The 25,422-nt window shown below is 46.0% G+C and overlaps 1 protein-coding gene across 4 annotated transcripts in view; it reads right to left on the reverse strand.

Moving 5' to 3' along the window:
* FAM110B (family with sequence similarity 110 member B) overlaps positions 1 to 25,107 on the reverse strand; it is a 156,569-nt gene extending 131,462 nt beyond the window's left edge. For 3 of the 4 annotated variants that reach the window (XM_073583964.1, XM_073583960.1, XM_073583963.1), the window contains exon 1: positions 24,933 to 25,107. The gene's annotated coding sequence lies outside the window, so the exon portion shown is untranslated. Of the gene's footprint in view, positions 1 to 17,123; positions 17,278 to 24,932 lie in introns of those variants that run through there. The other variant, XM_073583961.1, reaches the window with a different exon arrangement.
* Positions 25,108 to 25,422: the final 315 nt, after the last annotated feature.

Here is a 25,422-nt window from a genome sequence, read left to right on the forward strand (position 1 = left end):
GTGTCCGTAAAGTCATGGTGCCCTTTTGACCAGTCACTGGAAAGCAACAAAAAACAATAGAAATGTGAAATCTGCTCCAAATAAGAGAAAAACTCTCCCAGTTTTACACCTATTCAGTGCAGTGTGATGTGGGCTCCATTTGTTGCCCTACACACATCCAAACAATAGTGAAGTTCTTGCCACACACGGGTAAGGACGTCTGATGTAAGGCCTCTTTCACACATCAGGTTTTCGCCGTCAGGCGTGATCCGGCGCTTTTGACAAAAACCGGATCCGGCGAAATGCAATGCCGGATCCGGTTTCCCCCCCATTGACTTGCATTAGAGCCGGATGGCCATGCGTTTCATCCGGTTTTCGCCGGATCCGGCAAGGTGTCACGATCCGGCATCTGGAAAAAACGGCTACTGTAACGTTTTTTGTCTCCGGCGAAAAAGCCGGACACGCCGGATCCGGCGTGTCCGGCTTTTTCACACAATGAAAGCCTATGAGCGCCGCAATGCGCCTGATCCGGCGACAGCCGGATCCGGTGGCCGGATCCGGTTTTTTTGGTCTGAGCATGCTCAGTAGCTCTGCCCACAAGACATATATAAAAGCAAGACAGTGGGACCCTCAGCCACACCCAACATGCCACCCAAGCCAAGAACCAGGAGCAGGAGAAGGCAGGAGACATCTGCAGCAGCACCATCAGCACCACCACCACCCCAATTGGAGCAGCATGCTGAACAACGGGAGGGGAGTCCAGCAGCAGATGAGAGACGGTAATTATCAAATCCCCCATTCCTCCAAACTAGGGCCATGGAATATCAAGATATTCATTGGCCCTTTGTTTCTCTTTATTCAACAGCTGCCCAAGAGATGCAGCAGCAGCAATGGCAGCAGCAGTAACACCACCCACAGCCATGGAGTCTGGCCAGCAGGAAGACAGCACATCTTCTTCTGGGAGCCCTCCCTCGCATAGTCAGCGTTTGACGGTAAGTTTTTATTTCCAAAATCCATCATCTCTGTAATATATGTCTATTCATTGCCTTTTATTTCAAAACAGGAATCACAAGATGAAGAGGAGCTCCCAGAAGAAGAAGGAAGGGGTGGACAGACACCTGGAGTGGGCTCACAATTGGTAAGATTTTGGCATCAAACGCAGAAACACAACATCACACTACACACAACACATAGAAAACAATGTTCTGCAGACCACACACAGCAAACAAATGCCTACATCCAAAGACATAACATTTTTTGTTTTCTTCTCTAGTCTTCCCAATCTGGTGCTCGGCCAAGAGGTCCTCGCAGTGCCTCCCAGGGTCGTCGGCGACAGCAACGCGGCGGTCACTAGCGTGTAAGTATAAATATTTTTGCTTTGTTTTTTTGCACTTTTTATTTCATTTCTTTTGTGGAGGCTAATTATGTTATTTTTGTCTTTTTCTTTAATAGCCTTCACAGCGTGCTCCCGACTCTGACGGTGAGGATGGAGGTATTGATGTGGACCACCTCATCGATCTCGTCAGAGAAAGGGAGCCGCTATGGAATATGGCTGACCGCCGCCATGCTGACCTTATCGTGACCCGACGACTCTGGGAGGAAATCTGTTCGCTCCTTGTGGACCGCTGGGAGGACCTCGATGCTCGGGCCCAGATTAAAGAGCGTAAGTATATACAGTACCGGTTGCTTGATTTAAACCAGTGTTTCCCGAACTCCAGTCCTCGTGGTCCCCACGGATCATGTGTTCAGGATTTCTATTTACTTTGGAAATCCTGAAAACATGACCCCTGGGGACCATGAGGATTGGAGTTTGGGAAACACTGATGTTGTATACTAACCACTTTGTCCTTTCTCGTTTCAGGGGAGAGAATTGTGAAGCGGTGGCGGTCTGTGAGGGATCGTTTCAAGAAGGAGTTCAATAAAGAGATGCGGGCCCCGAGTGGATCTGGAGGACGCAGGAGCAAGTACAAGTACGCACGAGCCCTGTCGTTCCTCCGGGATACAATGGTCACCAGAAGGTAAATATTACACACCACATGTGACAAAAAAATGTTTAGATGTAACTTTTTTTTTTCAGCCAGGGCCATACCATGTCACTATTTTAATTGTTTTTTTTTCTCTTTATTCCACAGCACGGTGAGCAGCACTCGGGAGCCTGCACGATTGGACCCTTCTGAGGCGATCCCTGAGGAGACCGGCACCGAGGGACACTTCGACCGCCCTGGTACATCTGCACCTTCCCAGCCTTCCCACACATTCGACCCATCTGTCCCATCCACCAGCACAGGAGCATCGTGGCCGCCTACATTACATGAAGCTGCTGGTGAGGAGATCGCTTTCCCTTTACCCCACCCTTCTGCCCCTGCCACCTCTAGTACACCTGCGGGTACTGGGCGGCAGCGGCAGAGGGGTCAGGAAAAGAGTTATGCGCCAGAGTTCTTGCATCTGAATGCATCTTTCCAGAACTGTCTAAAAGTCTTGTCAGAGCAAATCTCCGCAGGCTTTCAGCAGATGAACTCCAGCATTCTGGAGGTGAAGACACTTCTGCAAACCATGCATTCAGAAGCAAGATCTTCGCCAAACCACACCTTTTTCAGGTCTGTTGTGGAGCGCATGGAAACGCTCTCTCCTACCCAGCAGATGCATGTAATGCATTCGTGCCACGGTGCTCTACAGCAGGTTACCTCCCAACCTCCACCTCCCACCACTGTAGTTCCTCCACCTGCACCCCCTCCAGCCACTTTCCATCCTCCCCCTCCTATTACATCTGCACCCCCTCCAGCCACTTTCCATCCTCCCCCTCCTATTACATACCAGCAACCTCCCCAGTACCAGCAACCTCCCCAGTACCAGCAACCTCCCCAGTACCAGCAACCTCCCCAGTACCAGCAACCTCCCCAGTACCAGCAACCTCCCCAGTACCAGCAACCTTCCCAGTACCAGCAACCTTCCCAGTACCAGCAACCTCCCCAGTACCAGCAAACTCCCCAGTACCAGCAACCTCCCCAGTACCAGCAACCTCCCCAGTACCAGCAAACTCCCCAGTACCAGCAACCTGCCCCGTACCAAACTCCTTCCCCATACAACTTGCCATCAACATCATCTGCTCCTACAGTCCCTGCCCAACCCTCCACTCCACCGCCCACCACCTCTTCTGCCTCCCACATGTCCACCCATTCTGTAGCTTTTTCCACACCTTCACCTCTAACTGTTCCTTCCCCACCACGATCCCAGTCCTCTCTCCACACTCCCAGTGTCGAAGTGTCCCGCAGCCCCTCCAGCAGTATTTCCACCCCACACTACACCGAGTTGTAAAGTTTTTTTTTTTAATAAAAATGGCCATTTGTTTGTTTTCAAACATTTATTCAAAAAGTTTTTTTAACTTTAAAAACATTTTACAAAAAAAAAAAAAAATTTAAATAAAAGTTAAATTACTTTTACAATGGTTGTCTGTCATTTCTTTCTGCGGCGAAATATGTTTACAAAAAAAGGTTAAATAATTTCAAAGGTCAAAAGGTATTCAAAACCTGGTATATAACTGTGGGTAAATTTGACCTTTTTGCCACAGTTGTGTTCCTGGTTGTGTTTGAAGCAAAGTATTTCACCTAAAAAGTTGTGTTTATTGTTGGTGATTTCCTAACAATGTACACAACTTTTGTTAAAAGGTGAAATACTTTGCATAAAACACAACCAGGTACACACCTGTGGCCTAAAGGTAAAAATAGTAAGACCATGACAAGATAGCCAACTTTGGTTGGCAAAGGTATATACTGTTGGTACAGAAGGTACACAAGTTTGGTTAGGGCACAAATCTTTCACACTCTGTCATCCTGCCAGTGTACTCTGCCTTGAGGTGACATAAAGTATAGTGCAAAATTGTCCCTCATTACTGAAACCGTCACAGAACTTCTAGTGGTAATGTCATGGTAATCTTGCAAGGTGGTTTCTTCAGAGGTGTCCTCAATGGAAATGGGTTCCTTGCAGATAACAAAATTGTGGAGTACCACGCAAGCTTTGATCACCTCGTCCACAGTTTCTGTCTTGAGGTTGATCGCAGTCAATAGGACCCGCCATTTGGCTGTCAGAATACCAAAGGTACATTCAACCATTCTTCTTGCTCTTGTGAGGTGGTAATTAAAAATGCGTTTTGTTCTTGACAATCCTCTGCTAGAGTACGGTTTCAAAAGGTGTTCTGACAGCTGGAAGGCTTCATCCCCTACACAGACAAATGGCAGAGGTGGACCAGATGTTTGCGGCAGCGGTCTAGGGGGTGGGAACTGGAAGGTGTTTCCATACAGTTTACGCCCCATGGCAGACAGTTTGAAAACTTGAGAGTCATTGGAGCGGCCATAGGCCCCAATATCAACAGCAATAAATTTGTATTCCGCGTCAGCGATGGCCATGAGGACAATGGAAAAATATTTCTTGTAATTGAAATATTCAGATCCCGATCCGGCTGGCTTTACAATGCGGATATGTTTCCCGTCCATAGCGCCCAAGCAGTTCGGAAACTGACATATCTGTTGAAACTTTTCTGAAATTTCAATCCACCTCTCTGTTGTGGGCTCTGGTAAAAACTCTTCAGCTAAGGAGTCCCACAGTGCACGGCATGTGTACTTCACTATTCCAGATATGGTGGAAATCCCAAGTCTGTACTGGAAATGCAGTGACGAAAGGGATTCTCCAGTTGCAAGAAATCTGTGGGGAATTAAAAAACAATCAATTAGTTTAAAATCACAGCATTACATACCAAAACTGACCTATAACACTTGGAGATACAAACTACCACCAACAAGATTGCAGTGAAAGTGTGCTCTGATGCGAGCACATCCAATAAATGTGGCTTACCTTAAAGTCACCATCAGACGCTCTGCGGGTGAAACAGAGAAGCGGCAATAGGTGTCCGCTTTTCTTATGAGGTGTGCAATGCGCTCCACCAAGTAATCAAAATTCTCCATTTTCATCCTAACATATCCAAAAAATTTCTCCGGGTTTCGTCTAAGGTCCATGCAGAGTGTAGAATAGACCCCACGCGTCATTCTCTTGGCTGTGATGGGGTGGATCCACAAACGTCGTCTACGATGCCTGATGCGCTGCTGTCTCTCTCTCTTTCTCCAGAACAATCACCCTCAAACGATTCGCCTCCGCTGTAAAATCCACCAAATTCTTCAAAATATTTCCAATCACAACATCCATCTTCGCCGGTAACTTGCTCTTCTCTCCAACCTGCACTTTCTCCTCTCCAACCTGTCAAAGAAGGGCTGTAGGAACACGCTATATATAGTTTTTCAGTAGCCAATCCCGTTCGGAAGGCCACAAGGGGCGATTTTAAAAACCGGATCCGGCGTAATCCGTCGAAAAACGGAACAAAAATTCGGATGAACCGGATGAGACGGATCCGGTTTTGTCTGTGAAGAACAAGACGGATCGGCAGAAAAACGGATCCATCACATCCGGTTTTACGAAATATTTGCCGGATCCGGCGCGACGCCGGATCGCGCCTGACGCCGAAAACCGGATGTGTGAAAGTAGCCTTAGAGTGAATAACATCTGTGATTCTCTGTTTTAGGCCGTGATCACACATGCGAGGAATACGGCCGATTCTCGCATGTTAATACCCGGCACTGCCGCCAGCACTCGGGAGCAGAGCGTGCGGCTCCATGTATTGCTATGCGGCCACACGCTGCGATCCGAGTGCTGGCGGCAGTGTCAGGTATTAACATGCGAGAATCGGCCATATTCCTCGCATGTGTGATCCCGGCCTTAAGTGATTAATGTCGTTGATACGTTCAATGTACACATGTTGCTTCACATAACCCCAAACGTAAAAGTCTAAGGGCGTCAGATTCGGGGATCGTGTATACTTTCCTGTGACTGGTCAAAAGTGCACCATGACTTTACGGACACACTAGCGTGCACAAATTACAGAAGTCACAGAACGCCGTCTTCTTTGCTTGTTTTCATTACTCTCAGAGTTGTAAGTATTGGTAAGGTAAACCTAATACACAGACCGTGACCCCAGTAATTTTGACCATAGGAACCCCCCAGGAATCTTTCGCCATCATGTGAAAATTTGATAACCGTTGCTATCAGGGGGAAAAAAAAAATAAACTGTAAGGGTATTTGCACATGACTTTTTTTTTTTTTTTTTTTTTTTTTACCAGGCGGATTCCACTTCAAAAACCATCTAAAAAAAGTTCACGGAAAATGTTCAAAAGAATGCTTTTCAAAGGGCTTGCCTTTCACATTTTCAGTCTTTTCAGCATCTAAACAGCTTTAGGTTTCCAAAGACGCCAAGTGGCAAAAAAAAAAGTGAGCTGACCAATCTTCAGGAGTTTTCTGCTCCGAGTTCTCGCTATACTTTACAATATCAGTCAATGGAGAAGCTCATAAGGCGCTCTTTTTGAATGTTTCGACAGTATTTTTTTGCTTATAAAACAGCTAGATATTTCTAAATTCTTGAATGGAGTGTAAAATTTAAAAAAAAAAAAAAAAATGTTGTGTACACATACAGTTACCGGTGGTTTTACACAAGAAGGAGTCATTAAAATGCATTATATAAACAGAACGAGTTTGCGGGTTCTCTCATACCTTTATGGAATTTTTTTTACATTTTTACCTAAAAACAAAAGTCTACTCTACTGACCCATTTATACAGGCTGATCCCGGCCATTTAACAACTGCTGATTGGCTATCTCCAAGTCGGCTGACGAGCATTTATTGGCATGGATCAAAAATCATTCAGTGACACAGAATGATGGTAAAATATTATGTTTTCGGTAGCACATCCCACGGTTTTAAAAACGTTTTCTTAAACATTTTTCTAATTCATTAGGCGATTGCGCCTTGCAGCGCCGGGGTCCTGGGTTCAAATCCCACCAATGATACATCTCCAAGGAGTTTGTATGTTGTCCCTCAGGATTTCCTTCAGAAACTTCAGTTTCTTCCCACACTTCAAAACCATACTGATGGGGAACTGAGATTCTGAGCTCCAGTGGAGACCGTGAAGATGAGGTCTAAAGTGCTGTGGAATTAATGGTGCCACAAATACAATAAATAATACATTTATTAGGCGTAAACATTCCACCTCTCTTGTGTTTCTGGCTTCAGAATGAATTAGTAGCACAGACGCAAGCTAATTTGTGCTCACAGATAGTGCTGGAAGGTGACAGTACGGCACCGGAGCCTAGAGGGTTCAGTGATGTAGTGGGCACCTACGCGGCATATGAAGCTTGCATTGTTATGGATGAACTTGAGCTTTGCACTCTTTTAGCCAGGGCACACATTTAGGACTAGTGTAGGTATCTGTAGACTTGATCCGCCCTCTGTAACATTTAACATATTAAAATATACAAAGAAAAATAAGTTGTGGCCCTTTGGAGGGTTCCAATGGAGATGGGCCACATGCCTCCTTCCCGTCATAGCCTCGGTTGAACGTAATGAGTAGAAGTTAAAGCTGCAATGCTATAAAACAAATGTATTTATAATGAAGCGTGAACTCCCAGATCTGCTGAAAACGGGCAGAGATAGTTGAAATTAGCAAAGACAAATCTGCTAAATAAAACTTCAAGAAAGTTTTCCCATGCCAACGCCACCGACATCTGACATTCCTAATAATTAGCAAATTTGACCAAGTATATGGACCCCAAGGGGCATGACAAATTAGCCAAGATGTACACAAACTGCTGAGAGTGTCTCAGGGGCAGCATGAAAATGCAAGCTAGGCATCTATCTATTGAGAATATGCCAAGTGTTAAATCACATGAAAGCAGTAAGTTTGAAAACATGCAAAGTAGCGCTGGAGACAATCCAGAAACAGATTTTCCACTCAATGTCTTTTATAAACTAAAGAGCAAAATACCTACCAGAGCCCCAGCAGATCTACGGTAAATTAGCACGACAAAGTACCAGTTCTGATGCCGGCATTTGAAATGCATTTTGGCAATTTTAAATAAAAGGGTCCAATTAATCTCCAATATTAAAGGGAATCTGTCAGCAGGTTTTTGCTACGTTATCTGACACCAGCATAATGTAGGAAAAGAGACCCCGATTGCAGCAACGTATCACTTAGTTAATGGGTGCAGAAGTTTTGACAGTTTTAGCAGGGCTCAGAAAGCCAACCCCCACCCACACAACTGCTCTGTGTAGATTGTCTATTGACAGTAAGCTACTTATTAAAGGAGGGGAGCGTGGCCACACCTCGAGGGAGCTAGCCTTGGCAGTGATAATCTCCTCGTGATAAAACATTCATTGTATGGAAACACAGCATTCAGCCTGATAAGTGACACATCCCTGAAATCATTGTCTCTGCCCCTACATCATGCTGTCCTCAGATTACATAGCAAAAACCTGCTGACAGATTCACTTTAAAGTCCTGGTCAGATGGGATCTAAAGGCAGGTAGAGACAACAATTTTTATGTAAGAAAAGTCTGCAGTTGAAAAATCTCCACACTCATATCGAGTGGAAACACTATTAGATGGTCACTTAAATCACAGTTTTTAAGATAATCACAAGAATTCTCTGTGTGCCCAGTAAGAGGGATGCAAGAAATACAGAAGGTTACTCATTTTCATATAATAAAAATACGGCTGAATCCAACGTAGTAGTATGCTCTACTGCAGGTCTTAAAAGTGTCAGGAAAAAGCTAATCTGTCCACAGATTTCACAATACAATTTCCATACATAAATGAAAATTATCTGCGACATAAGGCTGGTGTAATCCATGCCAGAATGGCTATAATCAGGTCTGAAAGTTTAAATTCAAAATCTTCAAACTCTACAGTCTCCTCCTCCCTGCAGGTTATTATTATAGTGCCATTTATTCCATGGTTCTTTACATGTAAAAATGAGTATACATAAAAAAAATCAAGTACAATAATCTTGACCAAAACGAGTCACCGACTAGTACAGGAGGAGAGAGAACCCTGCCCGCGAAGGCTCACAATCTACAAGGGATGGGTGAGGACACAGTAGGTGAGGGTAGAGCTGGTTGTGCAGCAGTATGGTGGATCGGTGGTTACTGCAGGTTGTAGGCTTGTCGGTAGAGGTAGGTCTTCAGGTTTCTTTTGAAGGTTTCCACGGTAGGCGAAAGTCTGATATGTTGGGGTAGATAGTTGCAGAGTAGGGGGGATGCGAGGGAGAAATTTGTGTGTGATTGTGGGAGGGGTAGGTAAGAGGGGAGAGAAGGAGACTCGGTCAAAGGTATATCGAGGAGACAAGTTGTGGATGGCTTTGTATGCCAAGGTTAGGGATTCGAACTGGAGTTTCTGAGCAATAGGGAGCCAGTGAATGGATTGACAGAGAATAGGCCAGGGAATTGCGAGGGGACAGGTGGATTAGACAGGAAGCAGAGCTTAGGATAGATTGAAGCGGTGTGAGTCTTAGAGGGGACAACAAAGCAGGAGGTTGCAGTAGTTGATGCGGGAGATGAGTGCAAGCACTAGTGTTTTTGCAGAATCTTGGTTGAGAAATGAGCGGATACGGGAGATATTTTTGAGATGGAGTCGGCAGGAAGTGGAAAGGGCTTGGATGTGTGGTTTGAAGGAGAGATCAGAGGCAGCAAAATAGCAGAACTGGGGAGAGTAGGCAAGCATTGACTGATGGATAGGTCTGTTGGGCGGAGGGGGGGGATGAATGAGTTGGTGGAAAGATGATGAATTCTATTTTATCCATGTTAAGTTTTAGAATTATAGCAGAGAGAAGGGTTCTCAATATCTGGCCCCTAAACCGGATTGACAGCTCCTCAGTGTCCCTCCTCCCTGCTGCTTATGACATCTCACACTGCACAGTACAAGCTGCAGAGGTTTGTCAGACTGAATGGGGAGGGGGAGATACTGAATGTGGGCTAATGAGATCACTAATATTAAGGAGACTCATAACATATTTTCATTATTACACAGTCATTGTAACATGGATGGTACAGGATATACATCAGTCGCAACAAGTCTAAGATCTATTTCAGAAGTCATGCATTTTATATTGTGAAATTAAGTATATTCTGATAGATGGCGCAGAGAAGAGTCGAACTTGGTCTAACTTGACTAGCTATTTGTGTCAAATTTATCATGACCAATTTTTAATAAGTGCAAATATTTTTTCATACAAATACGCTATATACATGGAAGAAATTTCAGGAAAAAAGTATAGAAAGCAATAAACAATAATTATCAGTAGGTTGTAAATAGAATGGCTAATACAGCATTTAATGAAAAGTAGAATTAAATCCCATATTATCAAGAGCAGCAAATCTGTGCCAGGATGTCCTGGAGTTGTAATAGGATTAGTAAATCCTTCCTTTTGGATGACATGACTGATAGCTCGTGCTGTAACTCATGCAGTGACAGTAGGGCAAATTATATTCCATATGTCACATTCTCAACAGCACAAGGGCTGAAATCAATATTGGGTCATTTCACGGCTGGAGATCTAAGAACTTAATGTATTAAGCATATTGGGGAAGATTGCTTCTCAATCTTCCAAAAGATCTGATAAACATGAGAGCCGGACTCGAAATTGGCGTCTCCTCTAATTTGCTTTTCTACTACTTTTGGGAAATAGAGGGAAAATGCAATGTAGTTTTGAATATCGTTCAAAGCATAGTTCTGTTTGTTAGTTTTAAAGGGTGCTCCATTTATATGATATTGATGACCTGTCTTATGCAAGAGAATAAGAGATGTGCAGTACTGGGCACACATTGACAGGAGCGGTGCAGCGCCGCTCCAGCTCTACATCCAGCTGTTGGGACTTAATAGCAGCTGATTGATGGGGGTTCTGGGTGTCTGAGCCTCACCAATCTGATATTGATGACCTAGTCTGTGAATAGTCCAGTGGTGAATAAAAACCGAAAATTGCCCCTATGCAAGAACCCTATATGGGCCCTTTGCAGTTCAATAGCTCATCATAATGCACAATTCCATCTGCTTTGGAGGTGTAAGTGGCAGCCTTCCCTTCTGGGTTCCCGTGCGGTGGCACAAGTTGCACCAAAAATATGTCCGCCCCTGGATAGGTCATCAATATCACACCTCTTTAGAAGATTACTTGTCAATAGGATTTACCCCTGCAATGTAATAGAAAGACTTTATCATTCCTTTTTCCTTGCCATCTCAGAATAGCGGGAGTGCTATCACTCATCCTGGCAGATCGCTGGTGTCGCCGCCCACAACAGCATGAGTCATAAACCAGTTTATGCATAGAGTCAGGAGAATCAGAATCCCCTCTTCTCCCACTCTCTGATTTGTCTATTATGTTGTAGAGGTGATACCAGTGACTGAGCTCAGAGTATTCTGCACTTCATCACACTTAGGTGACATAAAGGAGATGTTGTTAGGAGCCTGAAAACATGCTCTGATTAAATTATATAGGCACATCTCATTGACAGATTCAATTTAAAAAAAAAAATTGAAAGGGTTGTCTTATCACAAAAATTCCCATCAAAAAGGAGACACCAAAACAGTCAAAGGGAATCTGTCACCACTTTTTTGGCATATCATGTAAAAACATTCAATTCAGTGTCACCTATACATTATAACAGTACTTTTGATACCCCTTGACCCCCCACTTTTGATCAATAAATACCTTTTATATTCCCCCCGCGGTGTATGTAAATCTGCTTGGTCCGGTCCGATGGGCAGGGTTTACTGTCCGTCTCCACCCCCCCCCCCTCGGCTTGCTGTACGTATTCTTTTCTGTGGATATCACAGATCGCTTAGCATTACCGCGTGTGCGCATTCAAATGTCCTCTCGTGCGTACGCAGTATGCTTTGCCCAACTGTGGGCAAAGCATAAAGTCAGTATTGCGCATGCGCCGGCATACGCCATTACGTTCTATGGCCCGGAAGTATTGCGATGTGTGAGGGAACACACAATTTGCAACGCAATACTTCTGGACCATAGAGCGTAATGGCGTATGCCAGCGCAATACTGATTATATGCTTTGCCCACTGTTGGGCAAAGCATATGCGCACGTGCGAAAGACCGTTTGAATGCGCACGCACGGTAACTGTACGAGAACGCAGGAATTACCAGAAAGAAATTCATAGAGCAAGACAGGAGTGGGGGGGAGGGGGAAAGAGACGAATAAGCCCCACCCATCGAACCTGACCGAGCAGATTTACATACACCGTGGGAGGAATATAAACGGAATTTATTGATCAAAGATATGGGGGGGGGGGGGTCAAAGGGTAACAAAAGTACTGTTATAATGCATAGGTGACACTGAATTGAATGATATTTTTACATGATATGCCAAAAAAGTGGCGACAGATTCCCTTTAAGTATTCGCAATGGAACCAGTTTTCGAGGAGGCACAGTCCCCCACATTGTACAGATAAGCTGTGATATGCCTAGATCAACAGCAGCTAAAATACAGCAAAACTATAGTATTAGGCCGGGGTCACATTGCGCTATGGCAGTCCATTAGACGGACTGCGTTACACCGCGGCATAACGCTGTGTAACGCAGTCCGTTAACGCTGCCATTGACCCCCATTATCGGGCGCATCGCAAGCCGTAAAGCTGCATGAGCTCGCGATGTTCCGTCATTCAGTGACGGCGCCTCGGACGCGGGCTGCAGCGTCTGAGGCTCTGTCACCGCTAGCACAGATGAATCATCTGCGCTAGCGGGTATAACATAACATGATCGTGTTATGCTATACCGTTAACGCAGCCCGTCAACGCTATGCGTTGAAAGGGCTGAGTTAACGCAATATGAACCTGATCTTACACTGCAGCCGATCACATAAATGGAGATCAATGTACGGTAATATAAAGGCAGATTTAATTGATATTCTATCTGGGACAATTATGGCAAAGGATTATTTCCAAAGGATTTGCCACAATTAGTTAATATGTGTGGCTCTGTGGGTCCCAGAGGAGGGTCCCACAACTATCTTGAGAGCATGACCCAGAATGCACGCTCCACTGATTTTTTCATATAGGCTTAATGCCAACTATCTCAGTTTTATGAGTGCAAACCCATCTTTCTCCATGGTAACAGACAATATCTGTCTAATCCTGGGTGTTTTATGTGCTTACCTACTTGCTGTTCCTATAGAATCTTAATTACCTACTTGCTGTTCCTATAGAAATTTAATTACCGTACTTGTCTACTTGCTGTTCCTATAGAAATTTCTCAAGAGTTTTTCAATGTGGTTTTTCATGCCGAGTTCTTTTTGCACATGGGATTTTTTTTTCTGCATCAACTGATTCAGAAGTCAAATTTGATGCGTTTTTGTTTTCCCAGCAGAAATGCCTGAGAACTGGTATTCATTATTTTGCCAAATGGAAAAACCACCACTTGCATTAGGCTATGTGCACACACTGCAGATTCACCTGCGGGTTTTTTCCCCGCGGAACCGCAGGTAAAACCGCAGGTAAAGTGACCTGCGGTTTTGCTGCGGTTTGGCCTGTGGTTTCACACCTCTACTATGTTAAAGGTGTGAAACCGCAGCAGAATCCGCAGAAACAATTGACATGCTGCGGAAAAAAAAAGGCAGCTTTTCCGCAGGTAAAAAACCGCAGCGTGAGCCCTGCGGTTTTGAAAACCCATACGCTAACATGGTAAAGTACCATGTCTGCGGAACTGCTGCAGTTCTGCAGGGCCAAAACCGCAGCAAAAACCGCAGTGTGTGCACATGGCCTTATAGTGGCGTCTTATCATTGAAACAAATAAGAAGCTCATTTCATTGAAAGAGTATTTGAAGCAAATTGTTCATGTGAATTTTATAGCAGAATCTTATTCAAAAGCCAAGTGAATAAAAAAAAAAACAAAATCCACTGAAAACATCCTAAAAAAATTTATCCTGAGTTTTGCCATTGTAAATGAGTGACTCTCCTTGACTACGTGTCCGGACACCAGAACTTGAACAAGAGTCTTTTAGGGTGTACTTATCGGAAGGCTTCAGTGGAACTAGAGATATTTGCCAAATCATCTGGTCCCGGAAGGTCTCACTTTTTTTTTTCTGGTAGCCTTCCACATGTTTCGCGAGAGTTGGCACGTAGGATTTACCTGTAGCTATTACTGCAAAAGCCTCAGCAGCTTTATTGGGACAAAAGTAGAATTTCCTTTTCAGAAAGTATAATTGACATAATAGCCGCTTTCCCAGTTACCTCATTTGTTTCCATTCCAACAAAATGTTCATCAGTTTTCCAGCCCTACTAGAAAAGAGAGTATACACAAGCAACTTACTCCTGGGATGATAAATTATAGTGCGGTAATTGTGCTCTGCTCCCAAACACTGAAAGACAACACCATGGAGCCTGACAATTATTCTCGTCTAATTACATGCCCTGGCATCATAAAAACACTGAAGCCGCTTTATCAAGACTTGGCAATGCATACTACTAATTGCAGAATTTTATTTGGCTTAGGGAGCACGTCATATGATGCATACAAGCCACGAGACCGCGGGCTCAGTGTAAGGTATCCAATAAATACATACTTGGAAATTGAAATTAATTCTCTCTCCGATCCTGACAAAGTACAACATATTACATCACTCCAGTGGGACGGCTGACGTACGCCATCTGACTCTGCAGAACATACCTTAGTTCTCATGAATGGAAGTTTAATGGCATATACAGTATTACGCCAAACATCAAAGGACAACTATTCTGTAAAGATACCGGACCGGTTAGTGCCAGGAACAATACATGGTGATCATCTACACTAATTGAGGACATCATACACCGGCACTGAACCAAAAGCCTTCTGTGTCTGAACCAAATATTTAGGGTATACATGCCAACTCAAGACATTAGGAGGCTGCCAGACACTTCCAGAAGAGTTGGCAAATCCCTTAGGGTTGCATGAGCCTCCAGTGACCTCCGGGAAAGCAGAGCTTCCAGAAAGTTTCCTGTGGCTAGAGCCAAGAAATTTAATCTTCAGATGGAGGGTTAACATCCAGATGCACATTCATGGTTTAGGGAAACAATGTCATGGAAGGGGCATAACCTCAACAAAAAAGGGGCGCAGTCATGCAAAATTTCATAACCAGGTATAATCATTTGAGGCAGATTTGCTGCTTATATTTCTACGACTAGAAAAATAACCCCATTCCAATGCATTGAGTGTATTTCTTTAATATGTAGATAGATTTTGAAAAGCCCCAAAGGTCTCCAAATGACACCTTAGAGGTTCTGCAATGTGCATGAGCTCTACATTTCATGGTTTCCCCATCCACTACTTTGTTGCCTTCCGCTCACTTAGGATAAATCCAATAAAAAAAAAAAAATAATATACCTACCATAGCTCATGTTCTATTATGCAACCTCTCTGAGGTCTGTAGGAACAGAAGTCCAGACTAGACAGCTACACTATTCGATTACATGTAACTCCAGATCTCTTACATGGAGGCCTCCATCAAAAGAGGAGCAACGCAGATGTGATGACGTCATTGTACTATGGAAGCCAGTCGGGACCAGGCAGATGAATGAATGTCAGTTCGGTTTCCCCCAAAACACATTATTGGCTTATAACATGTAATTCATTCCACATGGTACTTATTCTGAAAGTGCATCATTGGTTGAAGGTCACCTCAAAATCCACCATAAAATTTATATTTCAGGGTGAAACTAAAATAGATTGAATGACAATTCACACGGGCTATTTTTTTTTCTTGGCTCTATTGTGTCTCAAACGCATTATTGATGGTAAAAAAAAAAAAAGAAGGAATTTCCACTCCTTGAGTGGTTTAGTTGGCTCACAATTCAATAATGTTTTTGTTCACCATCATGTGTAAAGGTTTGTCCGAACTACTTAAAGGGAACCTGCAGAAATACCATTTACCTGCAAATATAGTGGTAATTCATAGGCAAATCACATGGAAATCTTGTCTGGCTGCCTAAGGCTGAGTTCACACGTGGCGTTTTTTTCGCGGTTCCGCGGCGGTTTTAACTGCGCGATTTTGCCACGAAAACACGAAAAATAAGCATTCCATGCATTCCTATGGGATTCCGCAATGCTATGCTAATGCTGCGGTTTTTACCGCGACGGAATCGCTTTGCGGTAAAAACCGCAGCATGCTCATTAATTTGCGGAATCGTGGCGATCCCGCACCCATAGGAATGTATTGTTCCACTTACTTCCCGCATGTGGCTGTGCACACCATGCGGAAAGTAAGCAGAACATTTGCGGATGGTACCCACGGTCCGGAGGAGAGGAGACTGTCCTCCGGGCTTTGGGTACCATATCCCTGTAAAAAATAGAATTTAAAATAAAAAATATTGTTATTCTCACCTTCCGACGTCCCGCGCAGCCTCCCCACCTCTCTCCACGCTTCCGTTCCCAGTAATCCTTTGCGAAAATGCCCACGATGGCGTCCGTTCTCGCGGGATCGCGAAGTCTCGCAGTCATTCGCGCGAATGACCGCGAGACTTCGCGATCCCGCGAGAACGGACGCCATCGCGAGCATTTTCGCAAAGGATTACTGGGAACGGATGCGCGGGGACGCCGGAAGGTAAGAATAACACCATTTTTTTTTTTTTACATTTTAGCTTTTACTACTGATGCTGCATAGGCAGTCTCAGTAGTAAAAAGTTGGTCACACTTGTCAAACACTATGTTTGACGAGTGTGACCAACCTGTCAATCAGTTCTCCAAGTGATGCTACAGATCGCTTGGAAAACACTAGCATTTTGCAAGCTAAATACGCTTGCAAAATGCTAGTTTTTCCGCGGGAAAATCGCGGGAATTTAAAATGCGATTTTCCCACGGAATGGAATTCCGGAATTCTCGCGGTAATTTCCGCGAGAGTTCCGGTACGTGTGCACTTAGCCTTACTGTGAGCAGAAATCATGAAGCCCCATAGCAGAAGTTGTAATTGCTGCTCCCTCTAAAAAAAAATGTGTATTGTGGCGTAGCGCCTACTAGGTGTGTGCTGGGGAACACTCGCTTGGCAGAGGATTAACGCAGTCAGGCACAGGTTTTTCTTACAAAACAGTCCATACGGTTTATTTAAGCGTCATAAACCGCACCATAAGCCAGGTTGCACATCACCGGCTTACACATAATCCATTACTTCATCACATTTGGCTTTACAAAGCATTCACTAGACGCACCAGACACTCTCCAGTCATCAGGTGACCGTACAGTTCAGTAACAGACCATTGTCAACACACAAAGTTCTCTCCCCATACCCGGGGTTACCTCTGGAGCTCCTGTTCCACAGGCTGACTCCTCGTCAGTCCAAGGTCCTCAACAGGACAGCATCTTTCTCAGTGTGGGGCTGTACCAGGCTCTGCACACACATGTGGCCTGTCTGGGTACTATTCAGGACACTTGTCCAACACCCAGGCTACCAGGTCCAAGGTCTCACCAGGTGCTCCAGGAATCCAATCCTACTCCCAGGATCTGCCAACACAGACCTTCCAGGACCTTGCACCCTGAACCTTTCAGGTACACACACTCTGTCCATGTAACTACACCTCAGTCACATTATATGGTTGTAACCACCCCCATGGATGGGCGGTGCATGTGGTCAGTCAATTCCCGCCCAGCTCTCTGACTAACCCTATAAGCCACCCTTATAAGTAATACACAACAAATACTTGTGGAACTATAAGTCCCAGCATAACCATATAATTTTGGGCTTACAGTCCAGAGAACCTCTGAGACACATACCGGCCATTTACCATAATGACAGTCCCTAATTCGCCATAATAATTATGCCTAAAAGCGCATCCTGAAGCGCATACACAGAGCCTCCTAGCTGTAACAGAGGTTACTGAATCACAGTATGTACTGTGACAAAGTCACTGGAAAAAGTACTGGATGGGAGTTATATATCACTGAGGTTGTTAGCTTCAGTGATATGAACCTAGGGAAAATGCTCCAGCACACTAAGTGCTGAGATGGGGCAATTGGCCACTATAGGGGTAGGTTTTTTTGTGAATAGCTGAATAGTGGGTGGGAAGCTGTTCACTATATTTCCACCCCAGGGTGGGGTTAAGGTGATAAATAGTCAGCCTTCTGAGTCATTCAGGGTGGGGTGTGCCTGGAGATGAGAGCTCTAGAGCGTTGTTTATGCTAAAACGGAACTGAACTCTGTTGTTGTTCCTGAGCGGGCGGATACCTGCAACCATATGGACAGTGCTGTAAGATAATCCTTTATCTTTTGGTTTTCCTGTTGTGCCAGAAAAGCCATGTTCATTTTGAAGCACTTTGCACTGGTTTATGTCATACTTTTATTAAACCTGCAGAAGATTGAAGGAGAAGCATTCCTGCATTTACCGCTGTGAGCAGCCGAGTGAGATGATTCACCAAAGTACATAGTTTAATATTCGGCGGGGTCACCAAAACGAATATCTCACAACTTTAACTCTCTTGGCCAGGATCAAACATGCGAGAAACACGGTCAAGTCTCGCATGTTAATACCCGTCACTGCCGCCGGCACTAGGATCGGAGCGTGCGGCCGCATAGCAATACATGGAACTGCACGTGACGGCGGCAGTGCCGGTATTAATATGTGAGACTCAGCTTTGCTTCTCGCATGTGTGATCCCGGACTTACAAAGTAATTTGCCCCCTATTGAAGCACTTTAGTTTTCCCCATGCACCCAAAATGCCCCGATCAAGAATGATGCCAACAAAAGCACCCATCAAAACACAGTAAGATACCACCACAACACCCTCCACACACATACAGTATGATGACCGTACAGTACATCCCCCAAAGAATGATGCCCCCACATTGACGCCAACACAGTTTGATGGCCCCCACAGTCTCAATATCGACAGGTTTGGCAGACAGACTACAGTGTATGGGAGCCTCTGACAGATGATGGTTGGGGAAGTTAAGGATGCTGATCTCTGTATTCTCTAGAGATAAGCCATTATCATGTCTGGCAGCAATTCTCAGAATACAGGAGCAGACGGAGCGTTGCTTTGCATGGGAGAGTTGGGCAGGATCGCTGCTGGCCAAATGTCATCTACTGTGTACGGGGGGTACGGAGGACGCCTGTAGAATTCAACCAACATCCTGTATACCAGGTATTTTTAGATGCCAATGGCTGAACAAACCACAGGCAGATTACATTTATGCATCACAAATGGTCGTTTGCATATAATTTCCAAGCGAGTATCAGAAATGGTCCAAATCAATCATTTAAGCCATTCAGTTGTTGAAGAAACTTCAAATTTGGAAGCATTCCAAAAAGAAGAACTAAAAAAAAAAAAAAAGTCCTCACAAATACACATAGAAATATCCGTGAGAAACCTCAGAGTGCCCACAGCATAGCTCATAGATATGGAAATGTCAAAAAATGTAAACACGTAGAATACGTTGCGCAGACATTTTTCACAAATGATCATACAGTACAATGCATGGCTGTGGGCGACAGTAAATATACAAATCAACCTGAAGATCTTGTAGGGAAACACGGAAAGGGATTTGGCATCGGCCAGTGGGACAATCTGTTTAGAATAAAGTTATGAAATACTTTCCCATGACTTTTAAAGAAAAGCAAATTTAGCGTTACAAAGCAAGTACGAGCTCCGTACTGCCCATACACTGCTGTATTGTGTCTGATTACGTCCTAATGTCCATATCATGGTGGATGTATAACATGATCCAGCTAATGGGGAAAGACTCATTACTTAATCACTGTATACAGGCCCCCATTCTCTCCACTACAGCTGTTTCCTTCTGCACAAAGTACCAGGAGGTGGATCTTACTGACTGTTGTGACAGATGTGCGCCAGATTTGAAACACTAGATAAGGATCCGGCTGTAGTAGAATGAAACACTTCTGCAGGGTCCCCATGGGCCAGATATGGAAATGCCCCCAGTAATATAAAGCAGCACAACGACCTTCCACAGCCCAGCGCAAGTCTAAAATGAAACAATGTAGTGTAAATGGCCCTGTAGCAGAACAGCACATGAGAAGATACGGATTACATATAGAAATGTATTAGAGATCACTTTAAAAAAAAAAATAAATAAACATGTTCCAACTTAATTTCTGTTGGACTTTAATGGCACGGATATAGACCATTAGGCACTGCTCAAATCTGTGCCATAACACTGCCGTCCAATGGGCCGCACCAGAGTCCAATGGACCGTGCCAGCATCCAATGGACCGCGCCAGGGTCCAAAGGACCGCGCCAGAGTCCAATGGGCTTCATTCACTTCTAATGGGTTAGTTAGTGATTCCGCCTGGCACTATAGCGGTCACTTTGATGCCACAAGATTCATGCCTCTCTCTGCATTAGTCCCTCATTGCTGCAAGTAATCAATGGCGACTGCAACATCATCAATGGTTTACTCATATCCAGCCAGTGATTCGCTGCAGTAAAATCAACACACCGTGTCCTCATTGGTACCCATTACATAGAGAATCTGTAAGGCAAGTCCTGCTACTCATGTTAGTGCATATACAGGGAGCGGTTTGTAATTGAAGGGCCATATCCATCTAATGAAGGACACAAGCATTATAATGTGGTACTTCAGATTTCCAATGATAAGTCAGTCTTTTTATTGGACAAAATACCGCCAAATACTGCAATATGTTTGGCCAAATGTTAAAAGGAGCCTCCAACGTATATGAGAAGTGGGCTTAAGAGCACACTCACGCATCCAAGTAAAGGCCCCGTCTCACATAGCGAGATCGCTAATGCGGCACCGATTTTATGATGCAACAGCGATCTCACTACATGTGACACGCAACAGCGACCGGCCCCCCTGCTGGATATCGCTGATCGTGCAGGAGAGTCCTGGGACATTTTTTCGGCGTCCCGCTGGCCAGCATGCATCGCTGTGTTTGATCGCTGGATCGTTGCTGCGTCGCTGGTGAGATCTGCCTGTGTGGCAGCTCACTAGCGATCATTTAGCGACGCACCAGCGATCCCTACCAGGTCGTATCGTTGTCGGGATCGCTGGTGCGTTGCTAAGTGAAACGTGACCCTAAGGGCAAGTGCACGTGGCTGTCAATTCTATGAAAGAATTGGGCAGATTACGCAAATGACACTCTGATCAAACTCTGATCTGAGTGTCAGCTTAGTGTGATTCAATTCTTTCGCATGAGAGAATCGGAACACACTGTGGAGAAGATGGAGAACAAAATTCCTCCATCTTCTCCATTGTGTCAGTGAGAAGAAATAGGACTGCATTCAGATGACAACATCTGAGTGCAGTCCGCAATCAGTGACTTGCATGGCAGAGTGAGATCTGAATATCGGATCAAACTTGGACAGGCAGCAATTTTTTACTTGGAAGGAGGCCGCCTAAACTGGATTTATCTTTTTAGGCTTTGTCAACACTGATTCAATTGAGGCTATATTTTGTCTTTTACAGTCTTAGGCCAGGGTCACAGGAGTGTATAACACGGTCGAGTGCTAATGGATAACATCTGATAGCACTTGGCCCAATGTCTACTATGGGGCACAGCACATCTGAGATTATTTTCTCCTGCTGATTCGGCATGCTGCAATTGGCGGCAAGACTTGACTTACGCACAACAATAAAAGTCTATGGGTGATTGTGAGACACTGGAGTCAGTAGCATATCGCAGCCATACTCTAGTGTGACTCCAGCCTGAGGCTACACGGCCACTTTGCCCACGACACAGAACATGAAGCCAAACATTGCTGTATGCCGCTCCTACATCACAGCATTGCAATCCGTAAGGTACTGCGACAAGCAAGTAGCAAAAAGTCAGAACCAGATTGTTCGGCGACTTCTTTGTCGTGGTGCCCTGGGGTTACAAAGCACTATTCGGCAATGTAGCAGCAGAATACAGAGCTCCTTTACTGTGCAACCTGCGCCGTGGCCAAAGTCTGTATGGAATATACTATGGAGGGTGGATTTTACTAGTGTTTTCCAGCACTTTTCAAAGGGTTTATTCTCCATTTCCCTTCTCCATATATCCGGTAAAGGATTCTCGATTTCCTGACAGGTGCCAGTACTTATCACAACAATCGGTTTTACTGCAACAGCGACAGACAGGCATCAATACTGATCTTCAGTACGTGTCCCACCAGGACACATTCTCTACACTGCTACTCTTATCTATGGGTGGGTGCTACAGGGTTAAAGGGAACCTGCCATGCTGAAAATGGTATGTCTGCAGGCAGGATGGTACAGGGCAGGAGGAGATGAGGAGATGATCACACTGATCAATATATTTGTTGGAAAAGTTTCAGTAAACTTTGCATTATATTAATGGTGGAATCCCTGGTGTTTGTCGACATACGAGTCCAGTTGGGGTCCTACACAGTGACTGACTCCCTCTATGACTGTGCATGCATTGGTAGCCGTCAATAACGGTGTAGGTCCGGCAACTGGACTCCTAACGATACAAAACAGTGAATAAAACACAAGTTATACTGAATCTTTTACAACAACCTGTGCATCATTCTGTGCAGCTTCTTCTTGATACCAAACTGTCCGCAATGTGACCGGTTCCCTAAGCGCCGGGTATAGCGGTGTATTTTGTTATGCATCAGTCGCATGAACTTTTGATTATTAAGAGTTGTTTCAGCCAATTACAACACGTCGTCTGTCCACGAGAAGAACAGAGTCTGAAGCCCAGCGATGAGCGCAGCCCAGGAGGCTGGAGCCCAGCCATGAGCGCAGCCCAGGAGGCTGGAGCCCAGCCATGAGCGCAGCCCAGGAGGCTGGAGCCCAGCCATGAGCGCAGCCCAGGAGGCTGGAGCCCAGCCATGAGCGCAGCCCAGGAGGCTGGAGCCCAGCCATGAGCGCAGCCCAGGAGGCTGGAGCCCAGCCATGAGCGCAGCCCAGGAGGCTGGAGCCCAGCCATGAGCGCAGCCCAGGAGGCTGGAGCCCAGCCATGAGCGCAGCCCAGGAGGCTGAAGCCCAGCCATGAGCGCAGCCCAGGAGGCTGAAGACCAGCCATGAGCGCAGCCCAGGAGGCTGGAGCCCAGCCATGAGCGCAGCCCAGGAGGCTGGAGCCCAGCCATGAGCGCAGCCCAGGAGGCTGGAGCCCAGCCATGAGCGCAGCCCAGGAGGCTGGAGCCCAGCCATGAGCGCAGCCCAGGAGGCTGGAGCCCAGCCATGAGCGCAGCCCAGGAGGCTGGAGCCCAGCCATGAGCCCAGCCCAGGAGGCTGGAGCCCAGCGATGAGCCCAGCCCAGGAGGCTGGAGCCCAGCCCAGGAGGCTGGAGCCCAGCGATGAGCCCAGCCCAGGAGGCTGGAGCCCAGCGATGAGCCCAGCCCAGGAGGCTGGAGCCCAGGAGGCTGGAGCCCAGGAGGCTGGAGCCCAGCCCAGGAGGCTGGAGCCCAGCGATGAGCCCAGCCCAGGAGGCTGGAGCCCAGCGATGAGCCCAGCCCAGGAGGCTGGAGCCCAGCGATGAGCCCAGCCCAGGAGGCTGGAGCCCAGCGATGAGCCCAGCCCAGGAGGCTGGAGCCCAGCGATGAGCCCAGCCCAGGAGGCTGGAGCCCAGCGATGAGCCCAGCCCAGGAGGCTGGAGCCCAGCGATGAGCCCAGCCCAGGAGGCTGGAGCCCAGCGATGAGCCCAGCCCAGGAGGCTGGAGCCCAGCGATGAGCCCAGCCCAGGAGGCTGGAGCCCAGCGATGAGCCCAGCCCAGGAGGCTGAAGCCCAGCGATGAGCCCAGCCCAGGAGGCTGGAGCCCAGCGATGAGCCCAGCCCAGGAGGCTGAAGCCCAGCGATGAGCCCAGCCCAGGAGGCTGAAGCCCAGCGATGAGCCCAGCCTAGGAGGCTGAAGCCCAGCGATGAGCCCAGCCTAGGAGGCTGAAGCCCAGCGATGAGCGCAGCCTAGGTATAGCGCTTTGTTTTTGAGCCATATTTCGGTTCTCCCCAGACAGCCCTTTTATGAGGTTACAACGCTCTTCAAAACACAATAAAATGGTTCGGCACCACAAGAATAGACTGAATAAATAAAACGACAATTACTATAGAAGCTGGAGCCATGGGTGAGCCTAACGCATAGAAAACCTGGCCTGAGCTGTATCTTGTCGTGGTTCAGTGCAGATACTCAATCCCTCCGCAGAACAAGTAATGAAACGTCTGGAACACAGTAGTAAACACGGACCCCTCATGGCAACCAGCCACTCACATTAGTCACAAACCCAAGCTCGGGAGATGTCCATGGGGGGGGGGGTACAAGACAAACACCGGAGCACCAGAAAACACACATGGAGGGACGATAATATCCTGATTAACGATTAGTTCTAGACTAATGAAGAACGTGCCATTTACACAGTCATGGAAAACGTTGACCATCAACTCTGAAGATAAGTCCGAAAATCGGGGTCCGTGAGCCAAACCCCAAGTACGGCTGGAACAAAGACCCCGTGGCACGCAGCATTCACAGCCCGTGGGCACTCACAGGTTCTAATAACTAGGCTGGCATAATGCGAGACACAGACATAAAGGAGGAGCGTCTTATCTATTTCCCTTATTTCTGGTAACAGCTGTAAACTGAGACAAGTCCCATACGTCAGATTTACATTACACACAACATTCATAGGAATATTTACACTATATAATATCTCATGGTCTCCAATATGTACATTAGGTAGGAACTTCACTTCCCCTATGATCACACCGAAGGAGGGCATCTATCACTTATTCCATCACCCAAGAACAAAGAAGGAATGACAGCCTCCCATGTCCTGGACCTGTAGGAGCTTCTGCTTCTCAAACACTGACCATCTATTATGGCAACAGAAAGGAAGATGAAGCCAAGTCCCGGAGAAAACCCTGCAGAAAGCAAAAGGCACAGGATCCACAAGCACTGACAAAGGGGAGAGGAAACCCAACAATGAGCAATCAGTGGAAGACCCCGAGCATCGCTGCTGCTGCTGCACACATGGTGGCATCTAGTTCTAGCATTTCCCACACTGTCACAGACAAGGTGACAACTGCAGTGCCCAGTGCCATTAACCCCTGCACCATCTCCATGCCCTGGCAGATTTATGACCATGCCAATCATTCAGACATCCAAGACAAACCAGATGGGCACCAGAAAAGATCTCACCTTGGTGGGTTGTCAGGCTGCAGCAGATGAGAGAAGCACTAAAGGTGAGAGGACCCTGCTGATGAGGAGCAGGCACTGAGCACTGGAAATGTGAATGAAACTGCCTCCTCCAGCCTGCAGGAACAGCTCAGCCCTTCCACTTCCTGGGGAGGGGGAGGGATCACACAAATGCCTCTTCTTTTTACTGTTTTATTGGGATTTTAACCTTGGTGGCTGAGAGTTTTAGCGCCACCTAGCGGCAAGTCTGCTCATCGCGACAACTTGCATTTTGGCTTTCCTAATACTTGATGATCGATGTGACAATAGTATTCTCGGAGACTGTGATACCTTCATTGGCTGACCAGAAAATAATATATGGCTGTAAGCTTTCAGGGTACAGAGGCTCCTCATCAGGCAGGATTACAAAAAAACATCTTGCAAACATATTATTTTCTGGTCAGCCAATAAAGGTCTCACTTCGTGAATACTTTTGTCATCATCGGGCAGAAAA

This window comes from Dendrobates tinctorius, unplaced genomic scaffold (genome assembly GCF_039654945.1).
Source record: "Dendrobates tinctorius isolate UK_male_01 unplaced genomic scaffold, ASM3965494v1 ptg000082l, whole genome shotgun sequence".
NCBI classification, from domain to species: domain Eukaryota; kingdom Metazoa; phylum Chordata; class Amphibia; order Anura; family Dendrobatidae; genus Dendrobates; species Dendrobates tinctorius.